This window comes from Dermacentor variabilis, chromosome 10 (assembly GCF_050947875.1).
Source record: "Dermacentor variabilis isolate Ectoservices chromosome 10, ASM5094787v1, whole genome shotgun sequence".
Taxonomy (NCBI): domain Eukaryota; kingdom Metazoa; phylum Arthropoda; class Arachnida; order Ixodida; family Ixodidae; genus Dermacentor; species Dermacentor variabilis.
The window spans coordinates 42,811,851-42,836,969 of record NC_134577.1 but is presented as its reverse complement, the minus strand read 5'-3'; the positions used below and the strand labels follow the sequence as shown (position 1 = coordinate 42,836,969).

The 25,119-nt window shown below is 47.7% G+C and overlaps 2 protein-coding genes across 2 annotated transcripts in view; one reads left to right on the top strand and one right to left on the bottom strand.

Moving 5' to 3' along the window:
• Positions 1-20,939, bottom strand: part of LOC142560413 (uncharacterized) — a 235,936-nt gene extending 214,997 nt beyond the window's left edge. Inside the window, exon 1 of the mRNA XM_075672508.1 lies at positions 20,894-20,939. The gene's annotated coding sequence lies outside the window, so the exon portion shown is untranslated. The remainder of the gene's footprint in view (positions 1-20,893) is intronic.
• A 111-nt stretch (positions 20,940-21,050) lies between these two features.
• The window catches only part of LOC142560412 (uncharacterized), a 398,440-nt gene continuing 394,371 nt past the window's right edge, over positions 21,051-25,119 (top strand). Inside the window, exon 1 of the mRNA XM_075672505.1 lies at positions 21,051-21,116. The gene's annotated coding sequence lies outside the window, so the exon portion shown is untranslated. The remainder of the gene's footprint in view (positions 21,117-25,119) is intronic.

The following is a 25,119-nucleotide window of genomic DNA, read 5'->3' as shown; positions in this document are numbered from 1 at the left end:
CACTCGCTCGATCCTTTCAGCAAATGAACGTCTCATTTCGCTTGAGAACGCGCTCATATGCCATTCTGCATATATACGGACGCTTCCATATACGCATCCAAAAAGAAAAGTGTATATACAAGATAACGAAATACAAGATACCAGAAAGGAAAAAAGGAAAAAAACGTGCCAATTCAGCCCCCCCCCCCCCCCCCCTACTGTTGAACATCACCGCGCACGATTCGCAACGGATTCCAACGCAGAATGCGCATACGTGCGAGTGTGCGCATGTGTGTATCTCGCGCGTTCGCACGCGCAAACCCTTTGGCACGGAATCGCAGCTTCAATAGAGGAGACGACGTGGAGACGTTTGCAGGTTTCAAAGAAAGAAACGCGCGTACTTATAAACCATCGCGACTGCGCGCGCAGGGGCCTCGGGAATGCGTTTGTGCGAATGCAAGCGCTTAATGTGAGTGTACGGGTCTATATGTATATGTATATATAGATATATATACCCGCTGAAAGTCTAATATACAGCGCCGCGGAGGAAGACGGCGTTATACGCGCGCGGAACGCGAAATAAAAAAAAAAAGGGGGGTGTGCGCTGCGCGGCGCCCCCGTTTATACATGCACAGTTGCGAAACGCCTCACGTGTTGCAAACAATTTTTTTTTTTCCGCCGCAGCTCGGCGAAACCCACCCCTGGGCGAAGCGGCTGCGTTGCGGGCGCTCGCACGGATGTGCCGACAAGGTGTTTCTTATCACGCCCGGTGTAAAGGTTTTTCCGGTTTTACACCTCAGGCCTTGTCATTCACTTGCAAGGCAGCCTTCCTTGTGTGGCTGTGTGTGCGTTCTTTTTTTAATATTATCCTTGATGAGTAACAAACGCCCTTCTTAGGCTGAGCCAATGCTATCTCAGGAGCGCACTCTTAAAGAAAATGAAAGCAAGAAAGAAAGAAAGAAAGAAAGAAAGGAGTCCTGGTAACTCATCTTGAGAGAGTAAATGCTTGACCCAGATTCAACTCTTATCTTGCAATGGTTCTCGTACTCCCGGTTGGAGTCAGGGGAGTTCCCATATTCCCCTGACGAGTGAACTGACTCCACTTGGGGAGTAAAGGAGCCGTCGAAGATGTTGTTATATACGGGACTCCATTCCCAAAGGAGTGCCGAGTACTCCCGTTTTCCTTAAGCCTGCACAGGACTGGCCGCGCTGCAGGAGGGTATGAATCTTCTGTCTCTGCTGCCCAGAAGGGGAAAAGAAGAGGACGGAGGTTCGATCCCCCACTGAATGAGTTCGCGCGTTTTTTAAAAGGTCGGATACACGTGAAAAGCCGCAACGAGGCATATAAGCGGTAGCGATTGAAATTATTGCCATTAGATGGCTGTACCGAGATAAAGTTGTGATCGCTGCAGTGCCAAAGGCGTTGGTATGCCGAAGTGGACGTCCGTAAGGAATTCCAGTATTAGTCAAACAAGACGGCTGATTAATTTGCATCAATACTTGATTCCTGTTGTAAACGAAGAGCAAGTGTATATTAGTCAGCCTCGACTGCAGCTAGCAGAGTTGCCACACATTTTGCGTCTCAAAACGGTTTTCTTCTTGCAGGCTGAGGGTTCGACGCCTTCGTCACTTCGACTGCAGCTGTGGGCGCTCAACAGTCGCGAATGGCCTTCCCGGCGGCCCACGCATTCTGTCACCTTTGCCGTTTCCGTCCTGCTTTGTCATACGACACACAGAGCGTCAAACAACACACTCGACACTGTATAGCCACATCTTAAGAAACCAACAAACACTGACACCAAGGACAACATAGAGGAAATTTTTGTGCTTAATAAATGAAATAAAGAAACGATAAATTATTGGAAATGAAAGTGCACGAAAAAAAAAAAGTTGACGCAGGTGGGGAACGATCCCACAACCTTTGCATTACGCCTGCGGTGCATACGGGCACGACCATCGCACGCGTAATGCGAAGGTTGTGGGATCGTTCCCCACCTGCGGCAACTTTTTTTTTTCATCCACTTTCATTTCCAATGACGTATCGTTTCCTTGCTTCATTCATTGGCTATCGGCAACGCACGCGTAATGTGAAGGTTGTGGGATTGTTCCTCACCTGCGGCAAGTTGTTTTTTTCATCCACTTTCATTTCCAATAATTTATCTTTTCCTTATTTCATTTATTGGCATCGCACGCGTAATGCGAAGGCTGTGGGATCGTTCCCCACCTGCGGCAACTTTTTTTTTTCATCCACTTTCATTTCCAATAATTTCTCGTTTCTTTATTTCATTTATTAAGCGCAAGTAATTTCCCCTAAGTTGTCCTTCGTGTCAGTGTTTGTTGGCTTCTTATGATATTACTAATAAAAATCGGGCCCCGCGGTTAACCCCCTTCCTTCTCGTTTCGACATTGTACAGGTATTTATTCTGCCTTTGAACTTGTCCTTCTGTACCGTCCCCATTTTCCGCGCACACTAATTTAGGGCGCGAATTTTATACCTGGCGGCTATATAATTATGCGATCAACGCCCGGCGTCAAGGAGATTATGCATCGTGCAGTCGGCTCACGAGGATACCGCGAGAGGCCCAGACAGCTATAGCACAAGATGAACGATTACTTATCGATGCCATCGCGAGCCGGCAGAGCAGGACTAAGGGGCTCAAAAACGTATCTCCATATTTTCTTTCTTTTGCTCTCTATATAAGGCGGTTCAACTTTACACTTCGCTATCAGAAACGATCCAATCCAAGCCGCGGGCATTAAATAGAACTCGTTGGCCGATGTTATCGGTCGGCCGCTCGTCGCTTCTGGACAGCGACTATAGCAGAAATTAGCGAGGAGAGAAAAAAGGAGGGCGTAGGTACACTGTGGCCGCGAGTAACACGGCGCCTTAAGTATAAGCCAGGCAAATAAGAAACAATTTTAGAGAACGCGAGCCCACTTATATATCATTTTTTTCTCGTGGTCCGTTTCTGACGGCGAAAAGTATCTCGCGACTCTCCTTGGCACCCAGTGACGGCGATGAGACGATTATTCGAGATTTTAGATAAAATAGGAGTCGATCTGAAATGCACGGCGTTTGTGAGCGGCAAGATAAGGATAGCGGGATTCTACGTAAGCCGCGTCAACGCGCACTTTGGTAATGAGAACACGCGGATCACCGCTTCTGGCGAGATCTGTTTCCGATTAGTTGATTGATTCATTTAAAAGTCTTACTGACTCGGTGTGCATTGGGAGAATTCGGCACAAAATACTCAACACAGGCACTTTTTTTACGTTATTTATGTTTTGTATTTTCTGCATCTAACACAAGGCAAGCTCACCAGAAAAAAAAATCAGTGTTTATAACTATGGTCTCCAAGTATTCTCGTTCAGTCATGCTTAAATTCGGAATGCTATACTTGTGAATACTAAGTCCTTTACAACGTTTGTATCCTGCTTGAAATAGTATTTTCTACGTAAAAAGTGAAACTTGTTGCGTTATATAGCAAGCGTGCGTACGCATTGAAGATACGCATGATTGTACAAACATGCGCATATTTTTCAACGGATCGTATCGTGCAATGTACCTATGCTAAATTTCCTCATTTCCAGACGCAAGTTGGAGTCAACTATAGAGATACGGAGAGAGGATAGTTTACTTAAACCGTGGCTCTATGTTAGGAGAAATATCATTGGTCTAAGCAGGTCATAGTCGTTTGAGGCGAGATCAAGGGCCAACGTCAAAGAGATCCTAATTCGTTGTGGACGTCCGCGTGTCGAATTTCCATAGTGATTCACACCTAACTCCATTCTCTGGGTATGTAAATTAGCCATTGCGCACGCCCACTGGCCCCACCTGTGTCTTTTTACAAGTTCTAACGAATTGCACGGCCCAGTTTATGTGTGCTTTCATATCAAACAACCGTAATAATAATGTTACACCGACAGAGGTGTACTTATGCGCTCGTTAAGTTCTACGCGATCCTACGAATCCTACGCAATCCAAGCCCATTCACAAACGGCAGCCACGGTTACCTGAGAGACACGAATCCTACAGAATCCAAGCCCATCCAATAAAATCACCCTCGTTGACTTCTACAAGTCTATGGGACACTGAGTGCCTTCCCTCGACACATTCGAGTCAGTTTTGCCAGTTTAGCGGTTCCTCCGCTAAATTTAGCGCGTTTAGCTTGTTTTATCTACCGAGAAATCTTTTGCACTTGCGTGCTGCCGGTACAAGAAATTCAGATTTCTTTACAGTAATGCGTGCTTGGCGTCTCGTAAACATATAGCTTCTAATGCCCCTCTGGGAGTAAGAGGGAACTAAGATCTTCATCCGCTAGACAGTGCGTTCCACACTTCTTTCTCCATGCCTCCGTTCCCCCACTGAACAATAAGCTTTAGCAGTATGGGAACGCTGTAAAATAATTCACACCCTTAAAAGTGAAAAAAGGGTGTAAATGTGTCTATAACTCGCACCTTAGGGTGTCAGTTGTATAAATCGCACCCTAAGCGTGTGAGTTATAGACACATTTACACCCTTTTTCATTTTAAGGATGTAAATTATTTTACAGTGCTGTCCGAAGCAGTGTCACTCGTCGCCAATTTTCGCAGACCTGCTTTAGAGGGTATTTTGCGTCGTGAGATGGCTGCTGTGAAATACGTGCAAAAATTCAGTTGGGATAATTTCGCTTCGTAGCAGTACTCGTTCTGCCGTCGTAGAGCACGGGATGTTGAGCGTGTTTTCAGTCAGCAGCACGCGAGCAGATGATATAAGCTAAACAAACAAATGTCCACTGAGATGACGAGTACCAAACGTTAGTGCGCGGCCTGGTCTCCAAAGAAACGATAAATGCCGTTTCAGTTACATGCGGCTCTAACACGTTGTTCACGAGGTCGGAACGATGGAGCTCTGCGGGGTCAGCGACGGCACCGACCCTGGACCCAGCCGCACCAGCGAAGAAACGGACACGGAGGGCGCGCGAACGTACCAATATGAAACGGGACATTTTCTTCTGCAATTTGAACTACCGCCCGGTCATTCAATGTTCCATCCGTCCAGTGAATGTAGTTCTTCACAAAAGCATCTTATTTTTTAGTTTTGTTTCGCGATACGCTTGTTGATACTGATAAATTACCTTTTATCTCATTGTGTAAAAGAAACAACAACAACACTGACATTTCTGCCCAGTGTAACTATTTTTCAATGTGTTTTATGTAGACGCAATGATGATGAAGTATTGTCCTTGAGTGAGCGGACATAGGGGCGGGAAGGGACGAAGCGGACGGGACAGATGCGTCTGCCATATCCACTTCGTTTCTTCTCGACCGTATTTCCGCTCAACGACACTACATAATGCACCAACTGACTCAACAATCTACGTTTCTCAACATGATGATGATGAAAATTCATCAAAATGGGGATGATCCATCGGCCTATTGCAGGTTATTGCGTTGGGAAACTGGTAATTCACGACAGGGCAAGCTAGGCGATAATACGTGTTTTGAATGCGATTCTCAATGTTGTTTGCATTTAGCGGCTTTTCTTTAGCGGATTCTAAGTGCTCGTATCGCGGGATCTAGGTTTCTTTTTTGGGTTTTCTTTTCTTAATTTCTATTTGACAACACCGTATTGGACTGCAGAGAGCGTCCTCGTTCAAGTGGGGCCGTACCCACTTCCATTTTTATTTGCGTTTCGTGAGCTCTGCGTGTACTGCGGGCGGGCAAAATAAGCAGCGCCGTCAGCGCTGGCTTCCGCGGTGGCTCCAGTCAGGCCTGTTCCATCAACGCCCTGCCGAAGCCGCGAATTTATTAGACAGCTGCGAACACGTGATGGACGAGTTTAGAGTGGTGCCGACGGTGCCGGTCCTATCAGTTTTGGGTGATACTACCCGTTGCCCCCCCCCCCTCTCTCTCTCTCTCTCTCTCTCTCTCTCTCTCTCTCTTGTTTTCAGCCAATCTTGCTTTTTCCTTTTCTGCTTCCTTTGAGAGTTCGGCACAGCTGGTTTTAGGATGGCTTGCCAAGTTGCTGCCGGCCCACTGTAGGGATTGGTTCTGTCTGGGAGATTGAAGCCGTAAGACGAATGCTTGAATTTCCTGTCAGAGTCGTTAACGAAGCTTATAACTATTCTCAATAAGGCATGCACCACGGTTGTCCCCGCCTGCCCCCATTCCGGTAGAATCACTCAAGAAGCGTGACAAAAAGTGTACTACCCCCGCCCTCCCCCTGTTTTTGTAAATTTTGTCTTTTTCCAGACGAGCATAATTTTTTTGCTATCGCCGTAAAATAGGTAAGCGAAATTTTTTTGCAAACTTAACACTTCTTATTGATAGAGTATAGTACCCTTCCGTAGTGTCAATTTAGAGCAACGCAGTTGCTTCGCATCACCTGGTCTTTGTATGCGTTCATGTTGCACTGCACAGTTTCAGCAGCAGACGACGTCGCCGTTTTTTCGGCCTTTCTTTTTTTCATACAAACGTGAAAGATACCAAAACTTAAGCGCGAACTTGAAACTGTCTCGTGTTAATCTGCTCATTCAAGCATGCAAATGCACGCGACGCGGTGGCCCAGTAGTTACGGTATTCTGCCGCATGAGCACGAACGAAGTCGTGGGTTCGATTGCCCGCGGTGGCGGTCCTGTTTCAATGGCGGTTGAGTGCAAAGTCACTAGCGTACCGTGCATTGGGCGCACGGTAGCGAACTCTATGTGGTCAAAATTATACCGGAGCCTCCCGCGACGGCATCTCTCACAGTGCCAGTATGCTGCTATGGGACGTCAAATCAATCGATCGATCAATCAATCAATCATCCAGATGCGCATTGGAATATATTTTCCTGACGAAGAGAAAGGACGTGACAAGGTCAGCAAAAAAAAAAATTCCAACACGTGACTAGCGTCATCGCGGTCGGATGGCAAGACCGATTAGGCACCCAGGCCTTATTATGAAGCTTCCCGTACTCCCCAGTGTAGGGTAGCGAACCGGACGCTCATCTGGTTGACATCCCTTTCTTTCCTCTCCTTGCTCTCTCTCTCTCTCTCTTTTCTTGCACGGGGCACGTATTGCTCTTCTTCCGGCTGCTGTACGACACAGTGGGGAGGCCATGCTATATAGCCATGTTGACTCGCCGGCCCACCCCCACTTCCCGTAATACACAGGGAGGAACGCGCCTACCAAGTGAGACCCCGTTCTCTATAGCTGCAGAGGAAAGCACGCCTTCTGAGAACCGATATCTCATCAGGTATCTTTTTCCATTTTTACCCCCGTGCTTATTCATCTTTTTGTTATTTCTTTTTCACGAACCTGTTAGCCACTCTTCAGCTCTCAAGAATCCTATTTTACGAGTGGCACTCCAAATGTAGATTAGCATATTGAAGAGCGCGATAAGCGTACTCGTTTTAGCGCGTCACTTTACAAAAATCAATCCTAAGAGTATTTGTTGTTGTCGTTGCAGAATTAATGTTTTTCTTTGTTTGTGTTGTGGCCAGCTATTTGCACCTATAAACGGTTTCTGACGCAGATTAACGTCACGAAAAAAAAAAAACGAGAAATGTTGATAGATAGATAGATAGATAGATAGATAGATAGATAGATAGATAGATAGATAGATAGATAGATAGATAGATAGATAGATAGATAGATAGATAGATAGATAGATAATGCGCGGTCGTACCACGGTTATACATGAAAAACCAGGTTTGCGTCCGCAAGAGTTACGATATAGCTTTTCTTAATATATTTTTTAAAATAATTTTTCCTAACTCGATGTGGTGCGAACCCAATACACGTTCCAATACTTTGTCTTCCTAGCCTTCCAAATACACGTGTTTCTATTCTGGACGCCGTCAGATTCGACCGTTTTATGAAATTCGCCTTTTCCGATCGGCTGTTGGGACGACTGCTGCCTCTCTGATCAGCTCGAAAAAGAAAAATAAAGGAATAGAAAACAATGACGGAATTCACAGATTTCATCTGTAATAGCTTACCGGCCTCTACGCGAAGCTCGTCAAGAATGGGAACACACGCCCTATGCGCCTCGCAAAAACTGGGGCCTGAGCCTCGTAGCCGTCGACCTTTCGGACAGCATCGAGGCGACATCGTTCGCGGCGTCGACATGTTGCTGGGCGCGCAGACCCGCAGCCATATTAACGCGCCCGGGGCTAATATCCAAAGCAAACCGATACGAACGCGGTTCGCATCGCATCGTTTTCCCTTATTGCAGCAGCGGTAGTAGCGGCCACTGTACACTGCAAGCGCGCGCGTGGAATCGACAGAATCCAATTACGAGTCCGCGAGAACGTTTCGGCTGCGAAGGGAGGGAGTAGACAGAGAGTGTGAGGGAGAGAGAGAGATAACTAGAGGAATATACGTCTAGGGAGTGAGAAGATGGAAAGATAGAGGCCGATAGAAAATGCGGCAAGGTTTCCAAGGGAATGCTTCGGGAGAAGTGCGCAAGTAAAGAAACAGTATGTAAGAGAAAGAGCGAAGGCCTCGGTAAGAAGGAAAGGGGAGCGAACGGGAAGACGGGTGGGGAAGGGATAGGTGGAAGGGAGGGGGGGGGGAGTTCGTCAACGCGTCATGCGTGACGTTCCTTCCCGCCTTCTGCTCTCTTCGCAATCATAACCAGATCAAGGGATGCAGCGAGAAACACGCGCGTACGGATAAGCCGAAGGAGGCCAAGACAAAACTAAACAAAACAAAAAAAAACTCCCGCGGATGCCAGAGAAAGCGAAAATCGGACAGGACAGCAACAGCGGCCGGTGGCAAGCCAGCGCGCAGGAGCACCCCCACCCCCCCTCCCCCAAGAAATCAGCGAACGCAGCGCCGACAAGAAGAGACGGAAGGGCCTGTCCAGTCAGGAGGGTGGGGGGGGGAGGAGGGACGCCGCCGTAGATGAAGGAAGGAGAAGTGGGAGGGGGTGGAAAAAAGGAGTAAGAAAATAAAATATAGGGTAAACAAATGATCGAGAGAAACCTAACGACGAACCATCAAAACGGCGCCTGGTCGGTGTAGGAGGCATGCGCGGCCGGGAGGGTGGTGGTGAAGGAAGCGAAAGAAAGAAAGAAAAAAAGAAGTGAAACGATAATAATAAGGACGGAGTGACCAAGAGGTTTGCAATAACAGATCCGTTCTCGTATTTCCCTTTCCCTCGACGCCGTCTTCTCTCGAGCGCGATGGAAAAGACGAGGAGGAAGGGAGCGCGAGCAGGAAAAAAGGAGAGAGTGCAACTGACCGCGGGGATCGGCAAGGGCGAAAAGGGGAAAAAGACGAAGGGATAAAAAGGATCCCGAGGATGGAGAACGCAGGAAAGGGAACAGGGCAATTGGGAGAGGGAGGGGAAGAAAAATAAAGAAGCGAGGAGGAGGAGGATGTGGGACGAGTGGAAAATGAAGTAAAGCCGGGAGGAAGGGGGGCGCCGGCGCGAGCGAGGCGCGCAGCGGTGGCTGGAAATACTCGCAGTTTCCATGGAGACCGGCGGAGCGCTTGTTGGCCGCCGGGAAAAGAAGAGAGGCGAGCCGTTTCATATCCAGCCTCCCGTCGCCGCCGCCGCCTCCACCCCCCCCCCCCTCCAACGCCGGCCCGAGCGCGCGTCCTAAGCGCGCACCGCTGTTCTTCCTCCGCGAATGCCCGTCGCCGCTCGGCGTTTGTCCGTTCGGATGTCTGACGCGTCGCACACCGGGCCCAGTACGACTGCTACTGATGCTGGCTATGTGCGACCGGCGTGCTTCGGCGTGGCCTTCGAGTGCCGCTTGCGCGGACCTACTGGGACTGATAGCCAAATTTCTCTCTCTCTCTCTCTTTGTCGCATGCTCGCTGCAGTAACGGATTTGCTCGCAGGCTGACATTCGAGGCAGTTGTGTAGCACCAGAGCTGAAACACCCGAGCCTGCACAGTTGTTTCAGATATTCGGAGAGAAAAAAAAAAGCACCCGCTGCTCAGTAGACTGGGCGCTGTTTCTTCAGAAGCCGCTAAAGCGCAGGCAAGAAAATGCGAAGTCCCGAAAGCAGATTTTGTTTTTTCGTCGTCACTTTGGGACACTGACTTAAATGTGAAGCTCTAGAATAACTACGTGTCCGCAGCAGGCATTTGTCGAGCGCTGCTACCGCCAAGCGTCACTGCGTCAATTGCTATGGAAAGTGTCCTAATTGGTAGTACAAGTAAAACAAAAACTAAATTTCGAGAACCAGGCAGGTATTCCTTCGGTACCGAGGAACCGATAAGAGCGTCAATGTCGCGCCATTCAGCTCTTCGTGCTATTCAGTGTTCACTGTAAAACTGAAGTGTCACGCGGGTCCATTACGAACCGCGTAATCAAGGAATCCGTCCGGTGCTGAACGCAGAAAGCCGGTATAGGAGGGTGTAGCGGGACATTAGTCGACGTTTTATGCAGCACACATTAAATTAACCTAAGCACTTTGCATTCTAACATAGGTGTCGATGAGAAGTGTTACGTCCGCTTCTTGCAGCTGGAAATGTACGATCGTCTTGCATGGTGTCATTGCCGAAGCATACGGCCTAGTAGCGAATAGCCGAAACGCCCCATCTAGCACCAAACTGCTTGTTCAACCTCCATAAAACGGATACGCACATATGTCTCTCACGTGCCATCTAGTGGAACCCGATTTCATTGTTCTTTTATGCGTAACCCTATTAGCGAGCTTGAGTTTTGCTATGGAATAATAACGACGGCAGCAACCGCTACTGCCACTTTGTCGGGTGCACCTCGTGTCGTAATCTGCAGAAGCTTCTAATTAAGCACTGAAGTTGAACGAATCGTGTACGCCTTTCGTCACCCCTCTCGACTTGATAGTGACTTCGCGTCTTCAGTTGTTTCGCTGTTTGTAGAGCGAGATACAACGAAATTTTCGGAGGAAGCATTTTTGCACGCCCTAGATCATGCGCCCGGTGCTGAAAAAGAAATGGGCATGGGCAGGGCATGCAATGAGGAGGGAAGGTAAATGATGGTCATTAAGGGTTACGGACAAGATTCCAAGAGAAGGGAAGCGTAGCAGGGGGCGGCAGAAAGTTAGGTGGGCGGATGAGATTAATAAGTTTGCAGGGACAACATGGCCACAATTAGCACGTGACCGGGGTAGCTGGAGAAGTATGGTAGAGGCCTTTGCCCTACAGTGGGCGTAGCCAGGCTGATGATGAGGTCATGCGTCTTCCCTGTTTCGTTCGCCTGTATGACCTTTCGTTCGAACACGCTCAGCCTGCGAGAAAAGTCGCTCACTTACGCTGAGACCCTTACGATTTTGTTCCGAGATAGAGGCCGTGTTCCAGTGTTCACCGCCGACGGCTAAAGGGACAGCCAGGCGGACAGCGGTCATCTTAAGTCTCGTTCCAGTTCTGACGAAGCGGACAATTTAAAGGGAATAGCTTCGCGAAGGGACCGTCGGAGTCGAAGACGATGCATGGCTGCATTGCTGTCAAAACAAGATGGCGTATGAGCGGAATGCTTGGGAACTCGAAGGGAAGGTCGCGTGTGCACAAGATAACGTGATCACGCTTCCTGGTGTGCTTATTGTATAATCTACGTAGCGTTTTTCGGTTCGCGCATTAGAAGTGTTACAACACAGCGATAATCTGTAACCTTCTTAGCTTTTTTGCTTGTCTTCGCCAGGTGGCGCCAAGTCTCACGTGATGTCTTCCAGAAGCTTTCCATTACTTCAACTCGAAGCTGTCTGCTTAGCAGTCAAAGTACAGTGCCTTCAAAGCTACCCATAATCGAAACACACTCAAAGAGAAAAAGAGAGATTGCGCAAGGGCAAGAAAACAGCGTTAAGGAGGAATAAACTACACTGGCATACATTGTAATGATCGTACACGGGTATACGCGATGATCCCTGTGGATGATGATAACAGAGCTACAGCCGTCATGGAATGTATGCTTCAGGTGAACAATGACCCCGTCCCGCGGGGTGAAACGACGATCGAAACTGAAACGACTTTTAAAGCGTTGGATGCGACATTATTCGAAAAGGACGATGCAGGCACGCATGCGAGGCTGCAGGCTGTAGATACGAAGCCGTCTTATAACACATAGAGCAGTGGATGTGATTATAAAGCAATTTACCCGCCGCGGTGGATCAGTAGCTGTGGCGTTCTGCAAATGGCCACAAGGTCACGGGTTCGGTGCCCGGCTGCGGCGAGTCGCATTTCGATGGCGGCCGAAATGCAGAAACGTTCTTGTGCTTTGATTCGCGTATAGGAGCACGTCAAAACAAGCCTCAGGCGGTCGAAATCATCACGGAGGTTCCCACAAAGACGTCGCTCTAGGGCGTTAAACTCAATCAATCAATCAATCAATCAATCAATCAATCAATCAATCAATCAATCAATCAATCAATCAATCAATCAATTCACAGGAAGCCGTGCACAACTCGTCGTGCATTCAGCGCTGACGCGTCCATTCAACAATGGCCCATAACCGTGTCGTCGTGATCCCTGTAAATGCGTACCCGCTGGTTGGCAAAGAGAACATTTTGTTAGCCGCACTGTAATCGTTGTGAAGGGGACGCGGTGATGGCCACTTTACAGCGCGCAATGTCCCCGAAAGTGCGACGTATATCCTCAAAGGAAGCGCGGCCTCGCCGGCAGCTCAATCAGTGCCGAGAGAAGACGAGCTGCACTTAGCATGCATATAAGGCGCAGAGACTGACGACACGAAATCGAAGACACTCAGCGACGTGCGCGTAATGTGCCACAGAATGAATGTGTGCGCTTGAGATGACGTCACAGTTTTGCGAGCGTGATTGGGCCGCGGTGACGAGGGCCGCGGAGGAATCCAGTGGCCACGATTGGCTACGATACGGCGGCAAACGTGCAATAATAGAGTAATCCGACGTGCGAGGCAGAGTTTATTATTGGTATTCTTAAAACTTTATGTCTTGTTCCTGCTAACGGGCATTCGAAATCCACGTGAAATTATCGTAAAGCTGTACGAGAGATAGACGGGTGGCTCGGAAAGAAAGCTTCGCAATTTAACGTTACAGTTTCGCGCTTAACACAAAGCAGTGGCGCATCAGTATTACGCGTAATATCTTTCAATGTTTCCTGTAGTACCGGTGCGAGTAAAGATCTGCAGATGCGCGCAAACCGTCAGAAAACAAAGAGAAAACCATATCACTCTGCGGGCCCATATAGTCGTCTGCGTTTGTGGAGGTGGCGCTCCCAAGCAGCGAACTCGAGCAGCGGGTTACTTTTTTCGTCGACCTCTTTTTCTGGACACCTCGCGCTTCGTAGCGTTGTCTTCGTTTAATTTCTCCGGTGTATGGGTAAAGCTGCAGAGCGTGCTGTACGCCAATAACGTTAACGATCTCGTAAGAGGCCAGGCGCGGTGTATAGCCAACTTGGCGCCGCCGCCATTTTCGGGGTATGTAGCCAGGCGCAGTATATAGTCAACCTGGCACCGCCGCCATTTTAGAGGTATGTATAGTTAGGTGTACGGTGCCACGCGCCTTTCGGTTGGAATGATGCTGCCTTGACCATACGTGTCTCGTACAGATTTCCCTTAGATCCTGCTGTAGCGATTTATGCCGCCGCCAGATTCGCTGCACTTTTAAGGACAACTGAGACCACAGGTCAGTGAAATCTGCGAGCCCCGCCTTTGCACCTTTCAGTGAGTATGCACAATTGATTGCGTGAAAGCGAAAATTGCCATCCACAAGAACGTAGCACATTTTTTTCTCCTTTCGCGAATCTTCCTCGACCTTGCAGCTTACGCAGAACTGATTTGCCATTTGCACAAAGTATACAACTAGACGCATTTCTGGGTAACGTCCCTGCCTTTTCTCCTTACTTCCTTCTCCTCCTCCTCCTGCGCAAAGTATATACCGAATTAAGCCCGCAGATTTCAATGACCTTTGGTTCCAGTCGTCATTGAAAGCGAGCACCTCGACTGCGACTTTACGCATGCCTGCGCCCTTGGAAGAAGTATTCAAGCTATTAAACAGGGAAGGCTTAGGAGCGAGGATCAGCGTCCAATATTTGAGCAACCATCGGTTTGCAGATGACATTGTCCTGTTCAGCAACATTGGGGACAAGTTACAACAAATGATTGAGGACCTTAACAGAGAGAGCGTAAGAGCGGTGTTGGAGATTCATATGCAGAAAACAAAGATAATGATCAATAGCCGGGCAAGGGAACAAGAGTTCAGGATCGCCAGTGAGACTCTAGAGTCTGTGAAGGAGTACGTTTACCTAGGTCAATTTCTTCTCACAGGAGACCCTGATCATGAGAAGGAAACTTACAGAAGAATAAAAATGGGTTGGAGTGCATACGGCAGACACTATCAGTTTCTAACTGGAAGCTTACCATTACTATTGAAAAGAAAGGCGTACAATCAGTGCATTTTACCGGTGCTAACACATGGGGCAGAAACTTGGAGACTGACAAAGAAGCTTGAGAACAAGTTAAGGACCTTGGAAAGAGCGATGGAACAAAGAATATTAGGCGTAACGTTAAGAGACAGAAAGAGAGCGATGTGGATCAGAGAGTAAACAGCGATAGTCGATATTCTAATTGACATTAAGAGAAAAAAAAATAGGCCCGGGCAGGTAGGTCATAACGCATAGGTTAGGTAAGCGCTGGACCATTAGAGTTACAGAACGGGTGCCAAGAGAAGGGAAGCGCAATCGAGAACGGCAGAAGACTAGGTGGAGCGATGAAATGAGGAAATTCGCAGGCGCTAGTTGGAATCGGTTGGCGCATGACAGGGGTAATTGGAGATCGCAGGGCCTTCGTCCTGCAGTGGACATAAAATAGGCTGATGATTATGATGATGATGATGCCTTTCAGGTCAGTCATCCACCGGGCACGGGAGTGTTCGCTTTTACAAGCGGTTGCCGTGAAACAAAGTGGAAGGACGCAGCAGTGATTAACGTTGATTAAAAAAAATGAGAAAGAAAGACTAATCGCGAAAGGAGGAGTCCGAGACGTACCTGCGACACTTTTGAGGTTACGACTAAAATCGGATAAGAAATTCGAATCGTAATATTGCATACGGATGCGTACATACTCTTGGGCTTCAACCATGGCTGTGCACGCGAACTTCTGTCCTACAGTAACAACTACCATTATTCCTCAAAGAACATGTGAACAGTTCTATAAGAGTTAACACTCATCCATCTTACTTGCGTACACAGTTTGCGCTGCTGTGAAGATGGTTTAATTATTTCACGGTGGAGCAGGAGCTTTTGCACCAGTTGTAGACTGTCAAATGATGATGCGTGTGATTTGTGTCAAGTCCGCGAGGTATCCTTAATGTCTTCGGGCACGGCTAAAATGACTGAAAGTGGGGAAACTTATCAGTAAGTATAAATGTGAATGAGGTTACAAGAAGGACCGTGGAAGCCAACGAAATTTCGAATTGCCGGCTCGCGCGAACTTCCGCTTGAACTGAATCGACGAATTATTTACCAAACATGGCGCCGGCTGATTCCGTTTTCCTTACCGAACTTTATTTATATTCTTACATTTTGTTTGTTTATTACATAGGAAGATTTACAGCAAGGCATGTGTAAAAAAAGCAGTATTAACAATAAGGAATCAGATAAAACATGAGATAACGCATACAACCCACTCTCTGTGACGCAGATACTGCAGCAATGTGTTTACGCATGTGTTATCCGCTTATCCTATCAGGATAAACGGTTATCCGTTTAGCTATCAAGAACTTTACAGGCTTCAGTTTGGAATCGCCGAGTATCTTGTGCCTACTATCGCAGGTACTGGGGCACAGCTACAGAAGGTTATGAGAACCCGCTTGAATTATTCAACGCAGTTGCTCACCGGTGTATCTACACAGGAGCAATTTACTTGTACACTACGCAAATTTACGCCTCTATAAACTCCACATATTCACGCTCCTTTCACGATGAAAAAAAGATCACAGCGTGTGTTCCACAGGCTCCAAGATGGTTCGTTCAATGTACATCGTTGCGAGTTATGTGTTTGTACAATATGGACGGTTTCAAAATGGCGTTTTCTGACTCACCACCGGATGGACACGACTGCACGGACGTGCGCATTTCCGACTGCAGCGCTCGTCGCGATAATATATGCAAACAAAACTTGCTCTCCGGATGCACCTCGCATCTGAATGTCGGTGAACTCTCGCGGGAATCGATTTAGACGTGGCTCTTAATGGTGGAACGAAATCAAGGCGACATCTCGGTCAGTCCCTGTCAACGTCAGCGTCACGTGTTCTACGGCTGCCAAACGCTGGCGGTCGTAGAGTCACTGCGATGTACGTGAATCGTATGATACAGCCATTTCCCAAGGTTTGTACATTCTGGGTTAAGAAAAAAAAGGAGGGGGGGGGGGTGAGTGTATCGAAAGACCAGACGGTATTCGTGCCTCTCTTTCCGTTGTCCATGTCACATACTGGTAGCGCTAATTTGTAGTGTCGCGAACGCTTGGATAAAGCCCTGAGTGCTTCAAATGTCGCCGTAGCTGCAAGCGTGCGTCGCAGCAGTCTGCAGGATCCCGTATACAGAGAGGCAACGTCCCGTAGAGACTTATCGTCGAAAAGACGCCAGCGGGTCCGTGCTGTTCGATGTTCGAAGACGATCAGCGAGATCAAGTGTGCGTGTGACGTCACTCTCGTCCGATTTTCAGACAGTTTGATGCAATGCGCGTTTGGTTTTCTTTCTCGATACGCTTTTCACGCGTCGTAACTATCTCTGTGCTCTGCACTACGCTTCTCTGTTCGCTAAGCAGCGAAAGAACCTGTAAGGATCCTGTAGCGCTTTTCACCTCACCGCACAAATTTAGCTGAAACTCTGTGCACTCGGAAAGATGATCAATGATGTCTGCAGAGCAAAGCTGCGCGCAGACCAGCGGCCCGGTGGGCCGTCTCTTTCGGGCGAGCGAATTCGGGGTTGCGTATACTTCAAGAACTTCGGTGTATCTCAACTTAGCATTTCGCGAAAACACTCGGTTGGAATCGCGGCGCCTCGCATTTGCACTGGAACAAAACGGTAATTTTCGCAAAATTGAACGAATGTGCTATAATATCGAGTCAGTTAACGTGAACACATATTCTCAAATGAAAAATAATAATAAACGCCTTTGTAAACGAAGGTGACTTGTATTGTGAGAAAGGGCGCCGTTCTTTGCCCGCAGTTCCAATGAACATCGATGCTTGTTGGTTCTGTCACAGAAGCAAATCCGACGCTAAATGTAAATCGGTTTTTTTATTTTTATTTTCGTTTTGTTCTGTGGTTTCTCTGTTTCATTTCGACGCGTAAACGCGGGCACTAAAAAAACGACACAAACTCCTTCGGTAAGCAATATGACACAACGTTACTCGACATGGTGACCAGTACGCAAGCACTATAACAGGGAAGGTAAAAAAAAAGAAGGAATGGTGTTTAGCAAAACGCAAACTATTATCCGAGGGCCATCAATTGAGCAACTTTCTATAGTAACCTTAGCGATCGCGACAACTGACAAAACAGATCTTCGCGTCGCAAGACAGAGGAGGTAAGAGTTTTCAAAAGGCAACTTAAAAGGATTAGAACATCTCACCGCGTGTACCGCCTACAGACAAGCGGTACCGGATCACCAAGGAACAGCGGCCATTGAAGTTCATAAACCGCAAGGGAATTCGGAATCAGCCCACATTCATGAGACCGAGTTTGAAGAGCGGTAGCGCAAATGCTGAAGCGTTTCAACTCGACACTTCATTACATAGCACGAGTCTCTACACTCCGCCAGAGTCGAGCGCTTGAGTCGGAAGAAAACGGTAATTCTTGCAAAAACTGCATAAAGATGGAACAGCGTCGAGTCATTTACACAATGTACGCCCGTGAGCAAAAGTACACGGACTACAGGGTCGCCGAAGAAACTGAATTTCTTCGTAATTAACTAACACAAACTCGAATTAACGCGTACACTGAAAAGTTCGCGATGCCAAGTTTGGACTGCAGTCCTTAAAGTTGCTTTCACAGACAGAGGCAAAAAATAATAATAATAATAAACGACTTCATCGCGCAACCCCTGGTCCGTATACTTTTGCTCACAGGTGTACACTATATGGAGCGCTTAGCTAGCTTACAACAGTGTTTGTGCTGCAACGATGGCTTCTTCTGTCTCCTGAGTGAAGATGAATCATCCGTATATTTCGGAAGTAATTCAGTGTAAGGGCAGTAATCTGCAGGTTGTAACTGCGGTAGTCGCGCGGAACTGATCAGAACCGCGGTTGCAACAAATGTTTGTATACCTAGCTATACACGGCGTACGCACTGTAGGCATTGCAGGCGCAATTATTTCGCATCGCTTGAAAGAAAATCATACAATATGATATTGCTTGATTCCTACAGAGTCCTACAGAGAGATCCAAAACTGTCGCCTAGTTGCTACGGAAATGACACAAACTTATACACGGGTTCCCTTTCGTTATAAACACGTTCATTCATAAAACAAGCGATGAAACAGAAGAATTTCCCTAAACACATGATTGAGGTCCGTATTTGTGAAACAAGCAAGAAAAAAAAAATGAAAAGGTGAAACAAACTGTTTCAAAGCATTTGATGCCGTCTTATCTTTATGGCACATATACGAAACAAGCTTCTGCATGTCAACGCGACGAGATGGAAAGTACAAAAGACAGTAGTTGTAGAAAGTCAAATACAGTTAACATAGTCTTCACCGTAATGTGATTGACGTGACAACCTGCAGTACACGCAGTTCTAATCATTCTTTTTAAAGTAAGTCCCTTCCGATTCCGGGTGAAGAAACTATGCGAAATCTCGGAACCTGCGGTATCACATACAGGCTAACTTTTCAAAGCGTGCAGCAAACAACACGGGCGTTTCAGAAGCAGAAACGACAGTTCGAATAGTGTGTACTCTAGGCACTTCCAGATGCGTGTTCTGAATGCCGCGTTTAATATTCCGCATGGAGTGTTTGATGCAAACCATTGTTTTTTATATCGTTATTTTGATACAGTGAAGTCAATTATGAATGCTCGTAGTATTTGTTTAGAGGATACACGTAGTGAACAATCACTACGGTCACTGTACCGTTTAAACTTTCTTTTTTTGAATCGGGACATCATGAACAACACATAGGATGGTACCACACCATCGTCACGAAGCAAACTGCGACGAAGATCACAAGAGCAAGCTTGCATCGCTGGCGACAGACGTGCAACAAATGCGTCTCTGGCTGTCGAGTCGCAACGGCTCAATCGATCGGTTTTTGTCGCTGGCGCAGTATAAACCGACAGCTATAGACTAACCGGGCCGGCGTCATCAAAAGACCTGACGGGAATCTGACAACAGCCAAAGATGATGTTAGCGACGGTTGATGTCATTCGCTTCACGCTCGGTCGGTGTTCTAAGTTCGACGCTTGTACACGAGTTTCTAGCAGGCAAAATACTTGTAATGTATTTGATGCATTCGCTGCGGGGTTTTTCCTCCGACATAACGTTTCACTGCGTAAAACGAGACACTAGACGCGCTTCCGTATATGCTAGGTGATAAATGTGCTCATAGATGCCGATATCCACAGAAGAGGGGAAGCGGTGCAGATTGAAATGCTCGCTTCACCTTAAAGTCTCGCGTACCGAACTGAACCACTGAATTAGGTACTCCATGGCGTCGTCTAACGTCATTGTTACACCGTCTAGTACATCAGTCCTCTCCGTAAATCCTCTAAACGTAGTAACGGTTTCTTAAGTTGGGGTTGCTTGGAAGACTGAAAATTTTCGCCTTCCTATATATAAAAAAAATCACTTCGAAGTGATCGTCGCAGTGACCAGAACCAACGTTGGCGAGAACTGCGGAAGCGGGCGACGTGTAATCCGGAACTTGGCACTACACGCGGGGCGCTCGCTTTGCGTACTCTGCGCTGAATCAGCTGTCTCCCCCGAAGTGACATCATAGTTTTCGTGTACAATGCGAATACGCGCAATGTAGCGCGCTTCCGGTTCTAGCCGGTATGTTCGTGGGTGACTCCGTTAGTTTTCGTGCTCTTCTGAGGCATTTTAGAATCACACGGTGAATACAGATTAACGCAGAGTCCCGTTGTTAATGCAGTACGCAAGTAGTAACACCTATATATGTTGCACTGCGACAACGTCATCAGTGAAAAAGCTGGAATAAGTGTTTTGACAAAGCATCTCGAACCAGATGCGCGGCCTAAAAGCGGACAAAAGAAAAAAAGAAAAATTCTTAACTTATTTGCCAACCACGACACACATAATAGAATGAAACATAAGGCGACAGTCCAACGGGCGATGAAGAGAAATCTCTCCCGAAACACCACGGCCGCAGCAAAATCAGCGCACCGCGCTCGCGGCAAGTCTCAAACGAAACTGAATTTGTCGTCATATCTTCCTGTTCACCGGCGAGTTGATCTTGGCCACGACTGCTTTAGCATCCCGCACGCGTTCACTGCAGCAAGCGCGTCCTCGTAGATGCCAACGAAATGCGATCCGCAGCGTGATTCACGCCGTCCACGGTACGGCCACGAAAGCGAAGGGACCGATCGTTTGTTGCGCTTCTTGGGCGTCGGGAGAGCGACAGGACACGCGTATCCGCGTCAGAGGCGCGCGCACTCCACACAACAGCATCCGCACGAGGCGGACGCGTGCCAGCAGCAGCACCGCGCGCGCGCGCGACAAGTAACGGGGCGCCGAAGAAGACGCGGAGCAGCGGGCTGCTCCCACGGAGGGATGAAAGCCATGCTCCCGATAGGAGAGCGCAGCATCGCCGCTCCTCCTAGAGGAGCAGCAGCAATAGAAGCAGTAGCGCGCGCGCGGTGCGAGCTTGACGCCTTTTCCGACGCTCGCCGTGGTCCGTGCGTCGGTGCCGGAACTCCTGGTACGCTGCGGTCCGGTGGGTACCGCATTCGGCGTCGCGCTCGCGCCGGTACCGGGCCCGGGAACGGGCCGCGATCATGCCAAATAGCGAAAAGGTACTCACACGGATCCTCACAGCTGACACCGTGCCGCAGCCATGTTGGTTTTGGAGAACGCTCTCCCGACAGCCCTCGCGCGCGCCGGGTTTTTCCTCCTCGCTCTCCGCGGGACTCACCGCGCGACCGCGCCGGTGGCGCCATCGCGCGCCTTATTCGCGAACCGAGCAAGATGGCGGCGCGCATGGGAGGACGCGTCTGACTTCGGCGTACGCGGACCCCGGAGCGAAGGTAAAGGCGCTTTTTCTTGTCGTGCCCAGACATACCTGCCTAGAGAGGACACTGAATGGTCGATGTAGGCATCCCATAATTTATTCAGACCATATAGTGGCCGCAAGCGTTCCTAGTGCGGCTCGAACAGGTGGAAAGTGGAACCGGTGTTTCGTGAGCCGTCGTGGTGAATGTAAACAAACGACCGGCGAATGAAAGCATACAGCTATTTACTTCTGGCATAGCAGCTCGCACTTCTGATTTAGATAATTTATTCGCGGTAGTGTGTCCAGTAAAGCTTCCTGCATGCTGCAGATGCAAAAAACTCGGTGTCCGCGCCGAGTTGCTTTCACGCCGAGCTGAACCCGGCGGGCCGAATGGATGCGTGGCGCCATCTTACGGCGAGTCGGGCGGATCGGCAGCAGACGACACGAGCTCCCGTTTTCGCTTTTAGTGACTTGCTCCGGAACGCAACAGAGTTTTTAAGAACGGAACACGGGCACCTAATAGATTATGTGTACAGTTCGAATCCTTAGAAATTCTGCATGTATCAGTGAGTGTAATGCTTTTAGCAGTTTTTTCATACCACTGCATCATCGAGTGGCCGCTACTCTTTGGATACTTCCTTTTGCGTGTGTATACGTGTGACTTCTGACGAGACATACATCAGTTATTGCCTGGTAAAACAGATACGACGTATTAAGCCCCAGCTATTCGTCTGTAGTCTGTGGTTTTCGTTGATTACGGTAAAAGCCCGCAGACTTAAATTACGCCGTCAAGTATCTACGTCTATACTGTGCAGTGAAAATCAAGCAATTCGTGATCAAATCGTGTGATGAGGCCACGGAGATAAGACAAAGCGAGCGTTCGAAACTGCAGCGTCGTCTCCATCACGAAGGACGACAGTGTCAAGGAAACATCATGATATGCTACTCAACACAGCAGGGCACAGAATGATGACGAAATTGGCGGACTTACCAGGTCACCAAGGCTGCTGTTGAGGCTTGCTCAGCGACTGGCGGGCATGCGGGGCTGCGAAGAAAAAGAAAGAATAACGATCAGCATGCCTTGCGCCAAATTCGTATTGCAGCAATGACCCGACATTAAGAAAAGCTGTTTTAAATACACAACTCGCTAAATCAGCGTAGTGTTTTTGCAACTGCAGCGAAATGCTCACAAACAAATGTTTGTAAGCTATATGCTATATGGAAAAAGAAAGTGTGGATTAAGTAACGCGACGTTGTCAGTTACTTGGCTGACCGTCTGTTTCGTGCCTTTTCACATTGGTATGCGCGAGTTAACGCCAATGCACGACATTATCATCGATCACCACAAGCACAAGTGTGGTCACTACTTACTCGTAATGTCAGCTATTCTTCGAGCGTACGTTTCATAACTGACTTCAAAAGCTTACTGTAGGAAGTGGGAATTCACTGGAAGAGAACAAAAACTTTGCTGAATAACAGAGAATAAAGAATGCATTGGAGTGTAAACCACACGCAGGTGCAGGTTCTTTCACTGACTTGTCTTAGCACCAGACTACACGCAACGTAAGAAAAAAAAAATCAATTCACTGGTATTGAGAGAAAGAGTCCACTCCTGACTCGCAACTGTAGGGCTGTACCTATAAGCAAATAATTAGTCGAACCCTCAGATGTGTAGTCTTTGTTACGCATTACTGGCCCACCAGGTGTTGAGATGCAGTAATGGCCTAAAAACATTTCAAAAAAGAGAACTGTCACAGTATATCTTACTTTCGGTATTTAAAGCTAAACTGCTCAGTGGCCTCTTCAACGCTCACCGCCACGTTTATCGCAAATTGCGGCCTGCCCATTGTCAGCGAAACTTTCATGTTAAAGTATTGAGTCGCAAGGAAACCGTATACATTGACCAATATTTCACAAGCGTAACCCGAAAGATCTAACCAAGTGACGGGGTTGTCATGTTACTACAAGGCAAATAGAACATGAATCACAAGAGGAAAGAAGGGAGACAAATACACTCTCTTTCTCAAACGCCATACACCAACACGTATAGAAATACAAACGTACGCGCGAAAGCACCAATGCTCAAGCCGGAAAGTGTTGGTAATAGTGAGCACCATGAAAATGAACAACTTTGAAAGTATATGGCAGTGGCAGTACAATAGATCATGATGATGATGATGATTTCTAATGGCATCTCTTTTGAAACGGGGTGGCGAAATACAGTGATCTAGCCCGCTTGAATAATCAGGTTTTGCTACATCTCTTGCATTCTAGCATTTTCCCCGTATCTCGGTTTGTATTCTCAGTTTTCATTAAGACCTCTATATGTACATGGTAAATTTGCCTGCGCCTGTAACAGCCCCGGCCCCATCTCCTTCCAGTTTTTCCCCCACCAGTATTCTAAACGTTTCTCGCTTGTCTCGACCGCTGACCGGTTAACGCTCTATCAGCTTTGAACCCGTCATTAACCGAAATGCGCATCATTCTTTCCATGGCGGGAGAAGTGCGCATCTTGTAGGAAAATATCGAAACAAGAGCACCCGATAACTTAAGTGTATAGGTCAGGTATAGCATATTTTGTGTAAAGCATGTAGGTAAGGTGTTTGTATGGGTAATTTTGTAGGTAATTGTCACATTGTACTGACGGTGAAGAACCAGACAGTGCCAGAACTGTGTGAGCCGCGAATCTAACTCTCATCGGGCGAAGAAAAAAGATAAAAAGTAACATTCAAAGCACTACGATGGCGCCGAGCGCAGTCGTCAGTCATCCAAATCTGATTTCGAGGGTCCAACCCGTCTGCTAATGATACACGCATTACCTTGCATTTCACAGCAAGCCTGTGCAAAACGGTCATTCTCGAGGGAGCAAAATAATGTACGCGTGATAACATATCTATGGTGCCATGGGCCAGTTGCGCTGACGATGAGCAATTTTCACAGCGCGTTGGTGAGCTAGTTGATGCATGACTTTGTACAAGCAAGTGAAGTAGTTGACGCAAGTAGTTTGGTGCAAGTGGTCGATAGAAAAAGTTGTTACAAGTAGTTGGTAGTGCAAATTGGTGGTGCAAATTAAGTGAAGTTTTGCTGTCGGAACGTTGGCTGCAGAAACATCTGTTCAAATCTCCATCTTTCTCTCGTACGAAGTTTATATATACAGTACACCGCATGTCCTATCTGACGTTAGCGAGGCTGTTCAGCGGGAAAAAAGAAGAGACGGTGCAAGATTTTCGATTTTAAGAATTGATACGATTTTAAGACTTGCACGGTTCAGTCGTTAGACCTTTGACGACCGAGCACCATAGGTCTTGAAGTCGTATCTTGCACCATGTTTCCTTACACTTATCTTTTTTTATAGAGCAGCTTGCCTAACATTAGAACGGACCCGCTATGTAGGTGTTCTGACAAGGCGTTTTCATGAAATATATTAGACGCCGAATAGGCTTGTTTTAATGTCCACTAGGAACACTTCTCAATTTGTGACGGAATTACGCCGTGCGATTCTTCGTCGATGCTTCACACGTCTGTGCGCCGAAAACGGCGATTTCCTAGTCGTAGTCTACAGCCGTATACTTCATGCCACGTTCGTAAACCTGGATTGGTTTCATTTCGCCCACGCGTGTTTAATTTGCTTGCTCCTCGCTTCTTGCATTGCTTTTAGTTTTAACTTTCCCAGTACTTTGCGTCATGGAATGCGCAGAGTTTAAGGGTCGAAATGAAGACGAGCGTACATTTCCATTCTCCTCTGTCCCCTTCCTTTCTCTCCGTTGTGTTGCCCCGTCTTCATCTAATTCATTTTCCAGCCGCACCTCCCTCCCCTGGCCCCTGCTTCCGTCTCTCGCATGTTGATTAGCAGTACACTGTTTTTTTTAATCCGCGCTAATTCTTATAACTCGCATTCGAGTAATCTGATTAAGAGCTCTGGTGTGGCTCCGCCGCTATAGGGAGCCAGCCCGCCAGCGTTCTTTTCTTGGGATCAAGAAGGAAAAATGCGAAGGGAATAAAGGGTAGGGAGCGAGTGAAGGAATAAGAAAAAACAA